Source organism: Arachis ipaensis, chromosome B6, assembly GCF_059453495.1.
Source record: "Arachis ipaensis isolate K30076 ecotype BB chromosome B6, ASM5945349v1, whole genome shotgun sequence".
Taxonomy (NCBI): domain Eukaryota; kingdom Viridiplantae; phylum Streptophyta; class Magnoliopsida; order Fabales; family Fabaceae; genus Arachis; species Arachis ipaensis.
Window position 1 is genome coordinate 114146255 of NC_142441.1, and position 20823 is coordinate 114167077.

Genomic DNA, 20823 nt, shown 5'->3' on the forward strand with positions numbered 1-20823 from the left:
TAGTTAGTTGAAACAAATTTTGAAAAGATAAGAAGTTAGGAAGTTAGAAAAGATATTTTGAAAAGATATTTTTGAAAAAGATAAGATAGGAATTAGTTTTTGAAAAAGATTTGATTTTTTTAAAATCACAATTAATGACTTGATTCATAAGAAATCACAAGATATGATTCTAGAACTTAAAGTTTGAATCTTTCTTAACAAGCAAGTAACAAACTTGAAATTTTTGAATCAAAACATTAATTGATTGTTATTTTCGAAAATTTGGTATAAAAAAAAGATTTTTGAAAAATATTTTTTTTGAATTTTCGAAAATAACTAAGAATTTTGAAAAAGATTTGATTTTTGAAAAAGATTTTGAAAAAGATAAGATTTTCAAATTGAAAATTTGATTTGACTCATGAGAAACAACTTGATTTTAAAAATTTTTGAAAAAGTCAACTCAAATTTTCGAATTTGATGAGAGAAAAAGGGAGAGATATTTTTTTTATTTTTGAATTTTTATGATGCAAGAGAAAAACACTAAAAAGATGCAATGCATGAAATTTTTAGATCAAAACATGTGATGCATGCAAAAATGCTATGAATGTCAAGATGAACACCAAGAACACTATGAATGTCATGATGAACATCAAGAACATAATTTTTGAAAAATTTTTAATGCAAAGAAAACATGCAAGACACCAAACTTAGAATTCTTTAATTCTTAGGCACTAAGAATTCAAGAATGCATATGATAAACATGAAAAGACACAAAACAAAAAATCATCAAGATCAAACAAGAAGACTTACCAAGAACAACTTGAAGATCATGAAGAACACTATGAATGCATGATATTTTCGAAAAAATGTAAGATGCATATGCAAGTGACACCAAACTTATGATATGACTCAAGACTCAAACAAGAACACAAAAATATTTTTGATTTTTATGATTTTCTAATTTTTTTGGATTTTTTTTTTTTCGAAAATTATATGAAAAAGAAAAAAAATAAGGATTCCAAAATTTTTAATATGAATTCCAGGAATCTTGCATTCTTAGTCTAAAGCTTCAGTCCAGGAATTAGACATGGCTCACTAGCCAGCCAAGCTTTCAAAGAAAGCTCCAGTCCAAAACACTAGACATGGCCAATGGCTAGCCAAGCTTCAGCATTTAACACCAGAGTATATTGATCTTGATAACAAATTGCTGCTCATCATTTATCAAGTATGTAACTTACCTCTGATGGTTTGGAAGCCTCAGTCCAAAAGAATTTAGACATGGCTTTACAGCCAGCCAGGCTTCACATGCTTCATGAAACACTAGAATTCATTCTTAAAAATCTTGAATAAAAATTTTATTTTTGAAAACATTTTTATTTTTTTTTTCAAAAATAGATGAGAAAATTTTAGAAATATTTTTGGAAAATTTTTGAAAATAAAATAAAAAGAAAATTACCTAATCTGAGCAACAAGATGAGCCGTCAGTTGTCCAAACTCAAACAATCCCCGGCAACGGCGCCAAAAACTTGGTGCACGAAATTGTGATCTCCAGGCTCGAACAAATCCTGGTAATGGCTCCAAAGCTTGGTGCTCTGATCTTAATTCATAATTGTCACAACTTCGATACAACTAACCAGCAAGTGCACTGGGTCGTCCAAGTAATACCTTACGTGAGTAAGGGTCGAATCCCACGGAGATTGTTGGTATGAAGCAAGTTATGGTCACCTTGTAAATCTCAGTCAGGCGGATATAAAGTGATAATGTTGTTTTCGAATATTATATAATAAAATAGGGAAAGAGATACTTATGTAAATCATTGGTAGGAATTTCAGATAAGCGAATGGAGATGCTTTTCGTTCCTCTGAACCTCTGCTTTCCTGCTATCTTCATCCAATCAGTCTTACTCCTTTCCATGGCTGGCTTTATGCAAGGGCATCACCGTTGTCAGTGGCTACATCCCCTCCTCTTAGTGAATAATATGCTCACGCACCTTGTCACGGCACGGCTATTCATCTGTCGGTTCCCGATCATGCTGGAATAGGATTCACCCTCCTTTTGCGTCTGTCACTAACGCCCAGCACTCGCGAGTTTGAAGCTCGTCACAGTCATTCAATCATTGAATCCTACTCAGAATACCACAGACAAGGTTTAGACCTTCCGGATTCTCTTGAATGCCGCCATCATTCTAGCTTACGCCACGAAGATTCTGGTTAGGAGATCTAAGAGATACTCATTCTAGCTTAATTCATGTAGAACAGAAGTGTTTGTCAGGCACGCGTTCATAGGGGAGAATGGTGATGAGCGTCACACATAATCATCACCTTCATCACGTTCTTAGGTGCGAATGGATATCTTAGAAGCGAAATAAGAAGAATTGAATAGAAAACAGTAGTACTTTGCATTAATCTTTGAGGAACAGCAGAGCTCCACACCTTAATCTATGGAGTGTAGAAACTCTACCGTTAAAAATACATAAGTGAAGGTCCAGGCATGGCCGAGATGGCCAGCCCCCTAAAACGTGATCAAAGGATCATAAGGTAATCCAAAGATCCAAAGATGATCAAAAGATTAGTAAAAGGTCCTATTTATAATAAACTAGTCACTAGGGTTTACATGAGTAAGTAATTGATGCATAAATCCACTTCCGGGGCCCACTTGGTGTGTGTTTGGGCTGAGCTTAAGTGTTCCACGTGCAGAGGCCATTTGTGGAGTTGAACGCCAGTTTCTGTGCCAGTTTGGGCGTTCAACTCTGGTTTTGGATCCTTTTCTGGCGCTGGACGCCAGATTTGGGCAGAAGGCTGGCGTTGAACGCCAGTTTACGTCGTCAATTTTTGGCCAAAGTATGGACTATTATATATTGCTGGAAAGCCCTGGATGTCTACTTTCTAACGCAATTGGAAGTGCGCCATTTCAAGTTCTGTAGCTCCAGAAAATCCACTTTGAGTGCAGGGAGGTCAGAATCCAACAGCATCAGCAGTCCTTTTTCAACCTCTGAATCTGATTTCTGCTCAAGTCCCTCAATTTCAGCCAGAAAATACCTGAAATCACAGAAAAACACACAAACTCATAGTAAAGTCCAGAAATGTGAATTTAACATAAAAACTAATGAAAACATCCCTAAAAGTGACTAGATCTTACTAAAAACATACTAAAAACAATGCCAAAAAGCGTATAAATTATCCGCTCATCACTCGCTTCAGTGGAGTTGCTCATTTTGATTTACTTGATTGTTAATGTGTTCAATTGAGTCCTTGTGCATGTAGAAATATTTTTCTTGATGATTAAATGTTTATGACGTTTTATTCAGTACATGATATGAATGATGTTCGGTTCAGTGGAGTTGGCTATTTCGGTTCATTTCTGTTCTGCACAATTCAAAACTCTTCCTCCTCACCTTCTACTGCTTCTTCACCAATGAGACAAAGAGAAAAAGACAAAAAAAAATACAGCAGCAATAACAACAAAAGAATGAAGATAAGGAAAAAATACGTGAAGAAGAAGGAACGCGAAAAAGAAGGAGGATAATAAGGAGGAGGAGGAAGGTGAATCTCTATTGCTGTTTTCATTTGTTTCTGGTTGTTCCTTGCCAAATTTTCTCGCGATTCTTCTCCAGTAGTGATTTTCGCTGAGAACGTGACTGAAGTTTGAGTGATTTCGAGAGAGATTCAAAGAGAATGAGCGGTTTCGTGTTGAGTAAGAAGTAACGTTTTTTCATAATGAACACAAAGTAACGAAGGGTTTTCGGACGTGTGTTTTCACTCGTCATTAATGCATGTGAATCTATTTGGACTTGGGCCAACTTGGTTATATGGTTACATGGATGTGTAGGCGCCCCAATTAATATATATATATATATAATTTTTTTCTATATTTAAAATTTTAATATATTTTTTTTAATTTGTTCCTTTGTGTACAACATAAATAGTTCTCATTTATTCTCTTGAAAATACTATTTAGTTTTGTTTAGGGAGAATTATTTTGTGCCTACAAAATTTTTGTCTAAAAATAGAGATAGAGTATGAAGTAAAACTCAGCTTTTTATTTTTGAATATTATAAGTAAATGTTAGGCACCATGTTAATTTACCGATTGATTAATATTCTTAATTAATTGTACATCAATTGCATATTCTTAATTAATTGTACATCAATTGCAAACTTGGTTCGCTATGTGAAAGTTCTCAAAGTGGCCAAACATGGAATGAAATAAAAAAAATTCAAATAAAGGAGTACTTGTGATATTTTAGGAAACAAAAGAGAGAATCGTGATGCGTTGAAGAAGGAAATTAAATTAAAAAATATCTTCAAATTGTATATAAAATTATTACATCGTACATACGAAAATTACTAATTCTAAATAAAATTCAAAAAATTAATTTCTAAATTTTTTTTAAATATAAAATTAGTGCATGTTTCAGTATATCTATAAATTTATTTTTAGTCAAATTCGCAGGTAACATGCATTTTATGATTGAAGACGGTTGTATTAGGATAGAAATTTTATATGGGATAAATAATTCTTTCAATTGCTAAATAATTATGTGTTGATTTTACATTATGATGATCTCATGACAACAACAGGTTGTTGCAAAGACTTTATGAAATTAAAGCCGTTCGGTTCAAATGAAAGGAAAATATGGACTTTGCCAATATTAGTAAAAGGGAGAATATTAAGGTTTACTATTGTTATTTGTTATGATCTCAAGTTTATATTGGGACAGATGATGACAAAGAATTATTTGATATTTCATTAACATGATCATGACATATGCGTGTTATTATTTGCACGTGTTACCATCATTAACCTTGTTCAAAAGAGAATTCTAATCTATAGAATAAGAGCCATGCATGGTCGTGTTTTCCGCATTTATATGCATGGCCATGGGAGTTAGAACCTCCTTTATTGTTAACAATCCTATTTAGGAATATATTAGATAATATATAAAATAATATAAAATTTAAATGTTGTATTTAACTATGCAAAAGAATATTTTTAAAGAAATAAAAATGACGTATTGTATTAGTAAAAATTTTGAACTTAATAATAGTAATAAGAAGTTATAAAAATGAGACCATTTAAGAATACAAGTTGAATTGAGTTAATCGGATAGTATTTTTCTAAAAAATAAGAAGGTAGTTTTATTAAAAAATATTATAGTTAATTAATTATATTCAAAGGGTGATTAAAGGATGGTTTATTAACAGATGAGTAGCATTTCTGTTATTATTATTACTAGCAACAAATTTGGGCGCTAGAATTTGAATGTGTTTAATGTATAATTGTTTTATAACAATTACAATAATTTTTAATATAATTGAGATTATAATTTAATTTTTGTATTATTAGAGATTATACTAAAATTGAGCTACAATAATTATTTTTTTTCAGTCATAATATACGTTAATTGAATTTTTTAGAGATTCATTGATTTATTTTTTATAAAATTTGGAGTGAAGGTGACAAGTTTGGTAAAATAAAATTCTTAAATACTTTTGTATCAAGACAAAAATAATTTAGAATATAAATTGTTATTATAAATTTATAATAATAAAAAATAAATATTAATCAAAAATATATTTTCTTGTAAATATGTTCATTTCACATACTAATAAAAAGAAATAATTTTATTATATATATAAAAGAATGGTATATTATGTCATCACACTGATATAAACATTTTAGTCTTATACATTTGAAGTTCTACTTTATAATATAAAAGTAGTTGAAGATTAACAATAATACCATCTAATGTCAGTTTAGGAATTTATTAACTTGTTAACCTTTATTATTATATATAAAGAAAAAATAAAGGGACATAAATAAATACTTCACTAGCCACCAAATTTTATGTAAAGTTATTATATCATACATACAAAAATTACTAATTCTAAATAAACCTCAAAAAAAAGATTAACTTGTATATGTTTTTTTAAATATAAAATTAGTGCATATTTCAGTATATCTATAAATTAATTTTTAGTCAAATTTGTAGGTAACATATATTTTATTATTGAAGACAGTTAGCTGTATTAAGATAAAAATTTTATATGGGACAAATAATTTTTCTAATTGCTAATTAAATGATTATGTGTTGGTTTAACATTATGATGATCTCATGATCGCAACAGGTTGTTGCAAAAGCAAAATGAAATTAAAGTCGTTTGGTTTAAATTAAAAGAAAATATGGACTTTGCCAATACTAGTAAAAGGCGAGAATATTGAAGAGCATAACTGCTATATCATTGAGGAAAATAGGTTAAATTACACAGTTACTCTCTACACTTTTAGTGAAATTTCAAATTAGTCCCTACATTTTAAAAGTTTATAATTGGATCCTTGAAAAAAATTAAAATTTGTAATTGGGTCCCTACCGTTCAAACACCGTTTGTTTTAACGGAATATTCGTCAGCATATTCACCCCCTTGAGCATGTGAGTTGCACGTGTAATAGATGAAATGACAAATGACTCTTTATTTCTTTCTTCCAAATTTTGCAATGACAAAAAACCCTACTAAGACGCTTCATTGTCTTCGCGATTCATCTCCCGTAGAATCTTTCTTTGCTCATGCTTCCCTTCCATCGTTGGAATTGATTGTGGAGTGTGGTTCGGACTGTGTAGAGTTGCTAATTGATTGACATTGTTGACAGTTGAAGAGTGAAATTTACAAGAGCAACACTAAAATAGGTAAGAGTTCCTAACCCCCATTCCATACACAGCATTTATGCGTACGCACAATTGCAATTTTTACATTAATATGTATGCACAAGCTTTGATGCGTACGCACACTCGAATTTTTCTACAACCATGCATACGCATGGTCAGGCATGCGTACGCACGAATGCGATCACGTGCCTCATTAAAGAAAACACGCTGGGGGCGATTTCTGGACCTACCAAAGCCCAATCCAACTCATTTCTAAAACTATTAGAGGTCAAATTCAAGAAGGATGAAGAAGAGAGCAATTAGATCTAGTTAGAAACATGCTTTATGTCATATTCTAGAGAGAGAAGCTCTCTCTTGTCTTTAGAATTAGGGTAGATTAGGATAGATTTCTCTTAGGTGTAGGTTTAATTCTTGCTTTGATTTAGTTTCCTTGCAATTTATTGTTCTCAGTTCTTTGTTCTTTTAGTTTTACTTTCTATTTCCCTTATTTTGTTGCCTTTTTTTCATGACTCTTGTTGATTTTAATTTCTATTAATGAAATTTATATTTTTTGTTTCTTATTGCTTAATTGAGTTGTTATTATGGTTTCCTTGCATTGGGTAGTTGTAGATTTTATATTTCTTGCTAATTTACTTTGCTTTCCTTTTATACCTTCCAAATGTTTGATAAAATGCTTGGTTGAATTTTAGCGTAGATTTTTATACTCTTGGCTTGTGAATGAGGATTTAGGTCCCTTGAGATCATTGATGTCTAATTTCATTGGTGATTTAGGATTGTTAGTTGGTTGTAGGACCAACTATGTCCACTTGACTTAACCCTCTAATGTTAGAGGAAAACTAAGTGGAATTAACTCTTTGTAATTACCATGTTGTGGTCAATGATCCAAGATAGGAAATCTTGACTCTTAGTCCTTGCCATGAGTGATTTTTAGCATTTATAATTTCTTTATTTGGTCTTTACTTTTTTTGCTCATCAATCTAAAAACCCCCCAAAACTTTCCATAACCAATAATATGCACACTTCCTTGCAATTCCTTTGAGAGATGACCCGATGTTTAAATACTCTCGGTTTTTATTGGTTTAACTTAAGTGACAAACAAATTAAACTTTGATTGAGGGTTGATTATTGGTTTGGATCTATACTTCGAAGAGAATATTTTGTGAAAATTCCTAACCGACGATTTTCCTCTATCAAGTTTTTGGCGCCGTTGCCGGGAAAATTACAAATGTGCGCTTGTTATTGGTTATTGTATATATGTTAATATTGTGAATAGTTGCTTTTGCTTCTTTGTTAGTTTTTGCTAATTTTAGGACTTTGTTTGCTTATTTCTTATTAGTGTTTGCTTTTATTTTCTATTCCTCCTATGAATTCTCACCATTTTGACTTTGAGTTTGGTTCTAACTATGTTGTAGAAAATGAGAATTTCAATGAGGAAGTGCATCAAGGATGGAATAATCAAAAGTGGGAGGAGCCTCAAGCATATGATCAACTTTCATGGCAACAATCTCCTCCAATGTACTATGAGCATGAACCATCCCATGGTGCACATCAATCCAATGGACATGGTGGACCCCCTTGTGGTTATAAACCACAACCACCATATGCCTATGAGCCCTATCCTCAACATAGCCCTCAACTACCATACTCACAAGTCTCATACCATTAAACACCTCCATAAGATCCCAACTCATATCCACCATACCAACAACGATATAATCCATATGAACCATACATAGAACCACCCCAATTTCACATCAAAACTCCAAAGAATTACCACCTCTATATACATCATCTCTATATTCCTACCAAGATGAACCACCTTCTTATTATGAACCCTTTCTCCCAAACAATGAACCCTCCTATCCACCCCAAACCCCAATGGATGACACCTTCATTTTATATCTCCAAGAGCTAAGGAAATTCGCACCATTCTTCAAGAGCGACTTGAAGCTCTAAGGAGGCAAGACAAATTCATGACTACCTCGACTGAGGTAGTCACCAATTTAGTCTCCCAACGCTTAGATACTCAAAGCACTCCCATGGTTATATGTGGAGAATTAAATGAAGAGCGTAGCATGAAAGAGAGGTTAAAAACTCTTGTGGAGAACAAGGAGTAGGATTTTATATTGGAACAAGTGGAGGAAACCAAAATTATTGAAGAGGAAGAAGTGGTTGAAGATTTAGGAGATCTTGAATGCCCATGAGAATCTAAAGTTGTAGAGCCTTCTTCTGAGAAATTTGAAATTGGTGTTGAGGAGGATAGTGCACAACCTCCAAAGCATATCATGAAGGAAGAATTGGAAGAAGTTGAGCAAGCAACAAGTCTTCTTATTATTGATGATTCTGCATCAACATATGCTCCCTTTGAGTTTGTTGAATCCCCCCCCATTGAATTAGAATTGGATGTTGATGTAGACTTCACTCAACCTCCAACTTATTACTTGAGTGATGGGAAAGAATTAGAAGAATTTGGTGAGGAAGAGGTTGAAGTTGAAGAAGTGTGTCAAGAGGTGAAAGTTATCAAGGAGGAGCCAACGAAAGTTGCAATCACCTTGCCAAAACCGGTTGGAGCCTCTCTCACTAAGCAACCGTCCATCATATCATTTGAGTGGGTAAAACTCATATCTCTTAGCTTTATTGTCTCACTTGAATGTGGTTTACTTGAAACAGATGGTCAACTTAGAGCTCTTTATGGCTTTAAGAGCAAAAGGGAGATCGTTAGTGGTTGGACACAATATTCAAAGTGCATTATGGTTGGAAGCTCAAAGTTTAGTGGTTGGACACAATATTACCGTTGTTAGGCATTTTCTTTCCTTATATCACTCTTGTATATATTGTCTTAGATGTTAGTTTATTTGATTAGCTTTGTGCTTTAAGTGTAGGTTACTTGTTTTGAATTGCATCTTATTTTGAATTGCATTTTGTTTGAATTACTTAGTTGAATGTTTGAATGGTTTTTAGAAGTTAAGGATTTTGTTAATTTTGAAATTTTATTGGTTTTAAAATGTAAATAGTTGGGTGAAAAAATTTTGTTTATGTTTGAATCTAAAAAAAAAAGAAAAAAAAGGCTCACCATGCGTACGCATGCCTAATGATACGTATGCATGACCCAAAAATTGGCCCAAGACGCGTGCACGGTCCATGTCTGTGTACGCAATGGCCCCAAATAGTAGCTACCCTTCGAGTACCCACTGCTCATATGTACGTGGACTTAATCTCCGCATCCCAATGCGTGCGTACACACAGACGTTGGTGCATACGCACAACCTCTTTTTCTCTTTTTCTCTCTTCTTTTCTCTTCTTTTCCTCATTCAACCACCATCCATCATCATCATTCATCATCCACCATCATCCCCATTAGTTAGTTAGTTAGTTTCATTTTCTATTCTAGTAGATTAGGTTATTAATTTTGGTGATATGTGTTAGATTATTGATTTGATTTGTTGATTGTGCTGAGATATTGCTGCTGATTACCGACATGATGCTATTTTAGCATCGTCGTTATGAATATTCATTGTTGGATTCCTTTGTAGAGGTTATACTTTGTCACTCGATATTGAGTTTTTCATGCTTAACATTTGTGAGTACCAAGTGCATGTGAATTGCTTTCAAAGCATTCTAAAACATTTGAATTGTATGTTGTGGCCACCATGTAATTTAAATCCTCTAATAATGACTAGGCAATTTCTTGATATTTTGATGATGTTCATTTATCTTAATGCATTGTGTTGCTTGATCATATGCATCCATAGGTTATGCTTATGTCTTAATGACATGTTAACCCTTAATTGTTTAACTATGTGCTCTACACATGCTTAGAACTAGTCATTTTGGCATAATGCTTCAATTGTGAAATTGAATTGTAAGCTCACCTAGAGACATCTTTTTAAAATTCTCATGCTATATGGACCATGTTTGCTATGTGATTAATTTTCAACTTATATCTCTCTTCTACTAAGTTTCATAGCACCCATGTTCCCCACTTTATGTAAATTAGGTGATGCAAACAAACTTCAAGGTGTGTCATTGATTGATGTGCGACTTTTATATTTTATTTGGTTCATTGAATTCTCTTGTACATCAACCAATATCCATTCATCATCCATCTCACAATCACTTGATTTTTGCTTGAATGCTTTCATGATTCTTTATTACTTGTTTGGTTGTTTTAACTTACAAGTTTTTCTTTGAGTATCTCAAGCACACTAGAATGAGTGAAGTGCATACTTCTTTTATGTAAACGTGACATAGCTTTCAATGCTAGTGTGTGTGTTCTAAATCGCATGCAATTTAGAATTCACACACTATTTTCATTAATGTCACAACCTGATTAACTCACTTCATTTTAGTGATTCTCACCTTATTCCAGCAATCTATGCTTCCTTGCTTTTGCATTTACTCGTCTTACTATCCTATTTTTTTTATCTTTCAGGATGTTTCACCATAAGCGAAAAGGGAAGCAGATGAAAGAACATGCAGCAACTGGTTGATCTACCATGTGAAGGTGGCAATCCATGTAGTCGCTCCCTTGCTCATCTTTGAATGCACCAAGGACGGTGCAAACTTTTAACTGTTGGGAGGTCGTCCGATCGATCGACCAATCTTAGGTAAAACTTCTAATTCCAACACTTTCACATTTTTTTTCTATTATTACTATGTCATTTAGAATTCTTAGTTGCATTTTTCTTAGTTTATTACAATTCTTTTCATATATATAATAAGCTTAGTCAAAATAATAAATTTTTCTAAGGAATTTATCTATAAGGCATTCCAAAATTGATTTGAGTTAAAATATTTTTCATTGAAACTTGCATGATTTATATATTGTGGAACATGGTTTTGAGCTAAGAACACATAAGCTTGTGAGTTTTGAGCCTAATTGTATGGTTACATTATATTAACTACTCTTTTCATTCTTGTGTGCTATTCTCTTTCTATGATTGTAATATTTGATTTGTTTGATTCTCTATGTCCATTATTTTGTGTATGAATGCATTTATATGATTGAGGCCATTATTTCATTTGAGCTCACTTACCAAAATGGCCTTACCCTTTTATCCACATTTGTTAACCAAGTTTAAGTCTATTTTAATTCCCTTTTATTCTTAATTTTAGCACATTATTACCTCTAAATGAAAAATAATAAATGTCCTTAATTTGGATCTTTGATTTGCTTAGGCTAGTGAGAGTGTGTATCATTCAAGTGTGGAGAAGTTTGGAAATATTGGTAGAGATAAAAGTGAATTTTTGTATTTTTGTTGAAGATCTTGGGAATTGGGTACATACTCATGCATTAAATGTTTAAACCATATGCATTGATACTTTTGTATATATTTTATTTTGAAAAAAAAAGAAAGAAAAAGAAAAAAAAGAAAATTAAAAAGAAGAAAAAGAAAAAGAAAAAGAGAAAGAGAAAGAGAAAATGAAAGCAATAAAAAGGGGACAAATGTTAGCCCCAAAGAAAATTAATAAGAACAATGCATATGAGATATGATTAAAAAGAGAATGCACGAGTGTGTGAAAAAAGTGAAGAATGGGTAGTTAGATTTGCATTTGAATTTTATAGATTGTTATATGTGTTAGGTGCGAATTTAAGTTAACAAAGATTCAAATTTCAAGCTCACTTGACCATATATAATTTTACCTCGACCCTAGCCCCATTACAACCTTTGGATAAATTCTTATGATACTTGTATACATACATTGAATAATTATTGATTATTAGATAAAAAATAAATCTTAGAAAGCATGATTAGAGGAAAATTGAGTGAATCAACCCTATACACTTGAGCGATTAGAGCATATACACATCCAATGAGGGATCTGATTGCTCAATTCTATGTTTTCACCTATGATTACTTCTTATCTTGCAAGTTTATAATTCTTTTCAATAACTCAATTCAATTGTGGATTTGACTTGGCTATGCTTACTTTAGCCCTTATGTTCATATATGTATTTTTGAAAATTGATTTATTTTGATTAAGTAGTGCATGTATTTAGATAGATTTCATTTAGATAGTTTGCATTAAATAAATGTTAATACCCCTTTCTTGTATCTTTCTTGAGTTTAGCATGAGGATATGCTATTGTTTAAGTGTGAGGATGTAATGAAGCCATATTTGATGGTATTTATTTGCTTTAATTGGGTGAATTTTATTAACTTCTCTTGCATTTATTCATTAAAAAAGTATGGTTTTATGAATTCTTCCTAAATTGTGCTTAAAAGTGAAAACATATTTTTTAGACCCTTAATTTGCTAATTTTAATTCACTTTAATTCTATTTGATGCCTTGATGTGTTTGATAAAGTGATTTCAGGTTTAGAAGGCAAGTATGGATTGAAGGAGTGAGGAAAAAGCATGTAAAAGTGAAGAAATCATGAAGAAATGAAGTTTGGAGTGTTTTACATCCATGCGTACGCACAAGCATTCATGCGTACGCACAACTGCAGTTTTTACATTCATGCGTACGAACAAGCTTTGATGCGTACGCACACTCACATTTTTCTACAACCATGCGTACGCATGGTCAGGCATGCGTACGCACGAATACGATCACGTGCCTCATTAAAGAAAACACGCTGGGGGCGATTTCTGGACCTGTCAAAGACCAATCCAACTCATTTCTGAAGCTATTAGAGGCCAAATTCAAGAAGGATGAAGAGGGGAGTAATTAGATCTAGTTAGAAACATGCTTTATATCATATTCTAGAGAGAGAAGCTCTCTCTTCTCTCTAGAATTAGGGTAGATTAGGTTAGATTTCTTTTAGGTGTAGGTTTAATTCTTGCTTTAATTTAGTTTCCTTGCAATTTATTGTTCTTAGTTCTTTATTCTTTTAGTTTTACTTTCTATTTCTCTTATTTTCTTTTTTTTTCATGACTCTTATTGATTTTAATTTCCATTAATGCAATTTATGTTTTATGTTTCTTATTGTTTAATTGAGTTGTTATTATGGTTTCCTTGCATTGGGTAGTTGTAGATTTTATATTTCTTGCTAATTTACTATACTTTCCTTTTATGCCTTCCAAATGTTTGATAAAATGCTTGGTTGGATTTTAGCGTAGTTTTTTATACTCTTGGCTTGTGAATGAGGATTTAGGTCCCTTGAGATCATTGATATCCAGTTTCATTGGTGATTTAGGATTGTTAGTTGGTTGTAGGACCAACTATGTCCACTTGACTTAACCCTCCAATGTTAGAGAAAAACTAAGTGGAATTAACTCTTTGTAATTACCATGTTGTGGTCAATGATCTAAGATAGGAACCTTTGACTCTTAGTCCTTACCATGAGTGATCTTTAGCATTTATAGTTTCTTTATTTGATCTTTACTTTTCTTGCTCATCAATCTTAAAAGCCTTGAAAACTTTCCATAACCAATAATATGCACACTTCCCTGTAATTTCTTTGAGAGACGACTCGAGGTTTAAATACTCTCGGTTTTTATTGTTTTGACTTAAGTGACAAACAAATTAAACTTCGATTGAGGGTTGATTGTTGGTTTGGATCTATACTTTGACGAGAATATTTTGTGAAAATTCCTAACTGAAGATTTCCCTCTATCAATTATATGTTGGGTCGGAGGCTGAAATTGATTATGTTATGAGATATTATTTGAGTTTTGAAATTCTTTTAACTAAAGAAGTGAACTTTGAAATTTTGGATAATTAATTATTAATGTTTTGAATAGATTCATAAGACGAGCGATAATCATTGTAGTTGAACTCAATTATTTTTTTATATGTATTCTCTTATGACAATTCTTAAAAACCCTCTACTGAGAACCTGCGAGGATGATATTCTCACCCCCTACAGATTTTTCATTTTCAGGACGAACGAAGAGTTTAAAGAATTCCCTTTGCACATCTGATTGTATTGTATATTATTATATATATTATAATTTTTCCTTACCTTTATTATTATATTTATGTAAGAGGGATAGGAATTGTAATAAGGTGTATGCTTATACTATTTATAAGTTAGTTGTATACGAAGTCTGGTATGTTTATATGTAAGTATACATATATGAGGATTGTGATTGAATTTGGTTATATATACATGTTTGATTAAGAAAAAGAACTTTTGGTTTTTCAAAGAAAATAGCGATATAGTTTCGGGTCAAAGGCTCCTATTTTATTATTAAGTATATGAAAGTCGTCGTAATATTCTCGCTATTAGAGTAGCGTAGGCGGAAGCGTGACATTCTAATAGTAAGGGTGTTAAAGTAAGATGAGATGGTTGAAGATTTTCTCTCTTGCTATTGGTGTTAAAGTCGTCGTAATATCCTTGCTATCGAAGATTCCCTCTCTTGTTACAGTCGGCAAGCGGAGTTGAGAATTTCCTCTCTTACTACATCGAGGAATTGAATGGAGACGGTTGAGAATTCCCTTCAATTCGATTCCTGAATGTGGTGTAAATGAATTTGGTTGAGGATTCCCTATCGTTACATCACAGTCTCTCTCTGAGTGGGAGGTTGAGGATTCCCTCCTGGAAGGTTGAGAATTCCCTTCGTGTTGAGAGACGATATCCGGATTAGCTACCGGATATGTCGGGATTTGCAATACAATTGATAGATGAGCTCATTAGCCATAAAGTAGGCATACATCATATTATATTACATTTGTTTGAATTGATTAGGTTTGCTATAATTGTTTTTTGTTTGCCTAATTGTGTATATTAAGTGTTTATGTGCTAACTGCTATACTTGAATTAATTATGTATTACTTGTTTGCCTTGCTTGTGTTTGCATAACTGAGAGGTCCCTCATGCTGGTGTCGGTTGACGCTGAGGGCTGTCCTTGTTGAGATGAAATGATAGAATGATTGAATAATAAAGATAAATATTGAATGAGATTATTTGAGCTCCCTGATTAGATATAGTGGACTGATTCCACTTGCACCGTGTGGAGATTTGACGTGTTGATATTGAATCATTATGTCGAACTTTTTTAGGGCTGTTCTAGTCGAAGTTGGAGTGTTGTAGAAATAAATAGGAAAGTGAATTAGAGTAGAATCCCTTAAGATAGTTGCCTAATTATGGATTTGAGAACTTAGGATGGATATAGAGTTTAAGATTGCTTAGTGAGTTCATGTTGCCTTATACAGTATCTATTTGGCATTTTTACCGTATTGGGAACCCATTAATCGGGGGTTCTCATTTCGTATATATCTCTTGTTTTTTAGATGCAGGTCTTGGTACTCAACAGTGAGCTATGATTCATCAGGGAGATGGTCTGGACTCCTATTTTACTTTTGTTTAGAATCTCTCCTTACTTATGTTGAAAACTTACATGTATGTATTTTCATTTTGAAAACTCACCTATAGAGACCTTGATGTATATTTTGGGAGAGATAAGAAATGCTGTTGTCAACTGATTTTTATTACTGTAACTGATGAGCGGATAATTTATATGCTTTTTGGCATTGTTTTTAGTATGTTTTTAGTAGGATCTAGTTACTTTTAGGGATGTTTTCATTAGTTTTTATGTTAAATTCACATTTTTGGACTTTACTATGAGTTTTTGTATTTTTCTGTGATTTCAGGTATTTTCTGACTGAAATTGAGGGACTTGAGCAAAAATCAGATTCAGAGGTTGAAGAAGGACTGTTGATGCTGTTGGATTCTGACCTCCCTGCACTCAAAGTGGATTTTCTGGAGCTACAGAACTCAAAATGGCGCGCTTTCAATTGCGTTGGAAAGTAGACATCCAGGGCTTTCCAGCAATGTATAATAGTCCATACTTTGCCCAATTTTAGACGACGCAAACTGGTGTTCAACGCCAGTTCTCTGCCCAATTCTGGCGTCCAGCGCCAAAAAAGGATCCAAGACCAGAGTTGAACGCCCAAACTGGCACAAAAGCTGGCGTTCAACTCCAAGAAGGACCTCTACACGTGCAACACTTAAAGCTCAGCCCAAGCACACACCAAGTGGGCTCCGGAAATGGATTTATGCATCAATTACTTACTTCTGTAAACCCTAGTAGCTAGTTTATTATAAATAGGACCTTTTACTATTGTATTAGACATCCTGGATTGTATTTTGATCCGGTGATCAAGTCTTGGTTACTCCGGTTCCCCCTCTGGGGCCGAGACCAATGAGCTCCATTATCACTTATGTATTTTCAACGGTAGAGTTTCTACACTCCATAGATTAAGGTGTGGAGCTCTGCCGTTCCTCAAAGATTAATGCAAAGTACTACTGTTTTCTATTCAATTCATCTTATTTCGCTTCTAAGATATTCATTCGCACTTCAACCTGAACATGATGAACGTGACAATCATCATCATTCCCTATGAACGCGTGCCTGACAACCACTTCCGTTCTACATTAGATTGAATGAGTATCTCTTAGATCTCTTAATCGGAATCTTCGTGGTGTAAGCTAGAATGAAGGCGGCATTCAAGAGAATCCGGAAGGTCTAAACCTTGTCTGTGGTATTCCGAGTAGGATTCAATGATTGAATGACTGTGACGAGCTTCAAACTCGCGATTGCCGGGCGTAGTGACAGACGCAAAAGGATAGTAAATCCTATTCCAGCATGATCGAGAACCGACAGATGAATAGCCGTGCCGTGACAGGATGCGTTGACCATTTTCACTGAGAGGATAAGATGAAACCATTGACAAGGGTGATGCCTCCAGACGATTAGCCGTGCCGTGACAGGGCATTTGGATCATTTTCCCGAGAGAAGACCGAAAGTAGCCATTGACAATGGTGATGTATCACATAAAGCCAGCCATGGAAAGGAGTAAGACTGATTGGATGAAGATAGCAGGAAAGCAGAGGTTCAGAGGAACGAAAGCATCTCTATTCGTTTATCTGAAATTCTCACCAATGAATTACATAAGTATTTCTATCCTTTATTATTTATCTTTTAATTATCTAATCCAATCACATTTAACCCTACCTGACTGAGATTTGCAAGGTGACCATAGCTTGCTTCATACCAACAATCTCCGTGGGATTCAACCCTTACTCACGTAAGGTATTACTTGGACGACCCAGTGCACTTGCTGGTTAGTTGTGCGAAGTTGTGAACCATGGTATTGGCATCATGTTTTTGGCGCCATTACCAGGGAAAGAAAGAGCGATGAATTTTACATAATTAAAGTGTAATCACAATTTCTGCGCACCAAGTTTTTGGCGCCGTTGCCGGGGATTGTTCGAGTTTGGACAACTGACGGTCCATCTTGTTGCTCAGATTAGGTAACTTTCTTTTTGTTTTCTTTTCAAAAATTTTTCAAAAATCTTTCAAAAAATTTCTCCTTTGTTTTCGAAAAAAAAAATTGTTTTCAAAAATATATTTTTCTTCAGAATTTTTAAGAATGAATTCTAGTGTTTCATGAAGCATGCTAAGCCTGGCTGGCTGTAAAGCCATGTCTAAATTCATTTGGACTGAGGCTTGCAATTTGTTATCAAGAGCAAGCTAGTTGTTGTTAATCCACCTGCTGCTGTTCCTGATTTACATGCTAAAGCTTGGCTGGCCATTGGCCATGTCTAGTGTTTTGGACCGGAGTTTTCATTGAAAGCTTGGCTGGCTAGTGAGCCATGTCTAATTCCTGGACTGAAGCTTTAGACTAAGAATGCAAGATTCCTGGAATTCATATTAAAAATTTTTGAATCCTTATTTTTCTTTTTCATAATAATTTTCGAAAAAAAATACAAAAAAAATAGAAAATCATAAAAATCAAAAATATTTTTTGTGTTTCTTGTTTGAGTCTTGAGTCATATCATAAATTTAGTGTCACTTGCATATGCATCTTGTATTTTTCGAAAATTCATGCATTCATAGTGTTCATCATGATCTTCAAGTTGTTCTTGGTAAGTCTTCTTGTTTGATCTTGATGATTTCATGTTTTGTGTCTTTTCTTGTTTTTCATATGCATTCTTGAATTCTTAGTGTCTAAGCATTAAAGAATTCTAAGTTTGGTGTCTTGCATCTTTTCTTTGCATTAAAAATTTTTCAAAAATGTGTTCTTGATGTTCATCTTGACATTCATAGTGTTCTTGGTGTTCATCTTGACATTCATAGCATTCTTGCATGTATTCATTGTTTTGATCCATAACTTTCATGCATTGCATCATTTTTCTTGTTTTTCTCTCTCATCATAAAAATTCAAAAAAATCAAAAAAATATCTTTCAATTTTTTCTCTCATCAAATTCGAAAATTTGGATTGACTTTTTCAAAAATTTTTAAAATCAAGTTGTTTCTTATGAGTCAAATCAAATTTTCAATATGAAATTCTTATCTTTTTCAAAATCTTTTTCAAAAATCAAATCTTTTTCAAATTTCTTAGTTATTTTAGAAAATTCCAAAAATATTTTTCAAAAATCTTTTTCTTATTTTTATATAAAATTTTCGAAAATAACAATAACAATTAATGTTTTGATTCAAAAATTTCAAGTTTGTTACTTACTTGTTAAGAAAGATTCAAACTTTGAGTTCTAGAATCTTATCTTGTGATTTCTTGTGAATCAAGTCATTAATTTTGATTTTTAAAAATCAAATTTTTTTTCAAAAACTAATTTCTATCATATCTTTTCAAAAATATCTTCTTATCTTATCTTTTTCAAAAATTTGATTTCAAAATATCTTTTCTAACCTCCTAACTTCTTATCTTTTCAAAATTTGTTTCAACCAACTAACTAACCTAAACCAACTAACTAACCTTTTGTTTGTTTCTTGTCTTTTTCAAAACTACCTAACTAACTCTCTCTCTCTCTAATTTTCGAAAATATCTCCCCCCTTTTTCAAAATTTCTTTTTTATTTAATTATTTTAATCTTTGATTTTAAAAATTTTCGAAAATTACTAACCTTTTTCAAAAACTATTTTCAAAAATCACTAACTCTTTTTCAAAAATTGTTTTCGAAAATCCTCTCCCTCTCTCATCTTATTCTATTTATTTATTCATCTACTAACATCTCTCCCTCACCCACCAAAAATCTGAACCCTCTCTCTCTCTCTTTCTGAGTTCAGATTCTTCTCCTCTTCTTTTCTTCTACTAACAATAAGGAACCTCTTTACTGTGACATAGAGGATTCCTCTTCTTTTCTTTTTCTCTTCTCTTTCTTATGAGCAGAGACAGAGAAAAAGGCATTCTTGTTGAAGCTGATCCAGAACCTGAAAGGACTCTGAAGAGGAAACTAAGAGAAGCTAAATTACAACAATCCAGAGACAACTTGATTGAAAATTTCGAACAAGTAAAGGAGATGGCAGCCGAACCCAACAACAATAATGCAAGGAGGATGCTTGTTGACTTTACTGCACCTAATTCCAATTTACATGGAAGAAGCATCTCCATTCCTGTCATTGGAGCAAACAACTTTGAGCTGAAACCTCAATTAGTTTCTCTGATGCAGCAGAACTGCAAGTTTCATGGACTTCCATCTGAAGATCCCTTTCAGTTCTTAACTGAATTCTTACAGATCTGTGATACTGTTAAGACTAATGGAGTAGATTCTGAAGTCTACAGGCTCATGCTTTTCCCTTTTGCTATCAGAGACAGAGCTAGAATGTGGTTGGACTCTCAACCCAAAGACAGCCTGAACTCTTGGGATAAGCTGGTCACGGCTTTCTTAGCCAAGTTTTTTCCTCCTCAAAAGCTGAGCAAGCTTAGCGTGGATGTTCAGACCTTCAAATAGAAAGAAGGAGAATCCCTTTATGAAGCTTGGGAAAGATACAAACAGTTGACCAAAAAGTGTCCTTCTGACATGCTTTCAGAATGGACCATCCTAGATATATTCTATGATGGTTTATCTGAGCTATCAAAGATATCATTGGATACTTCTGCAGGTGGATCCATTCACCTTAAGAAAACGCCTGCAGAAGCTCAAGAACTCATTGACATGGTTGCTAATAACAAGTTCATGTACACTTCTGAGAGGAATCCTGTGAGTAATGGGACGCCTATGAAGAAAGGAGTTCTTGAAGTTGATACTCTGAATGCCATATTGGCTCAGAATAAAATATTGACTCAGCAAGTCAATATGATTTCTCAGAGTCTGAATGGAATGCAAGCTGCATCTAACAGTACTCAAGAGGCATCTTCTGAAGAAGAAGCTTATGATCCTGAAAATCCTGCAATAGCTGAGGTAAATTACATGGGTGAACCTTATGGAAACACCTATAATTCATCATGGAAAAATCATCCAAATTTCTCATAGAAGGATCAAAAGCCTCA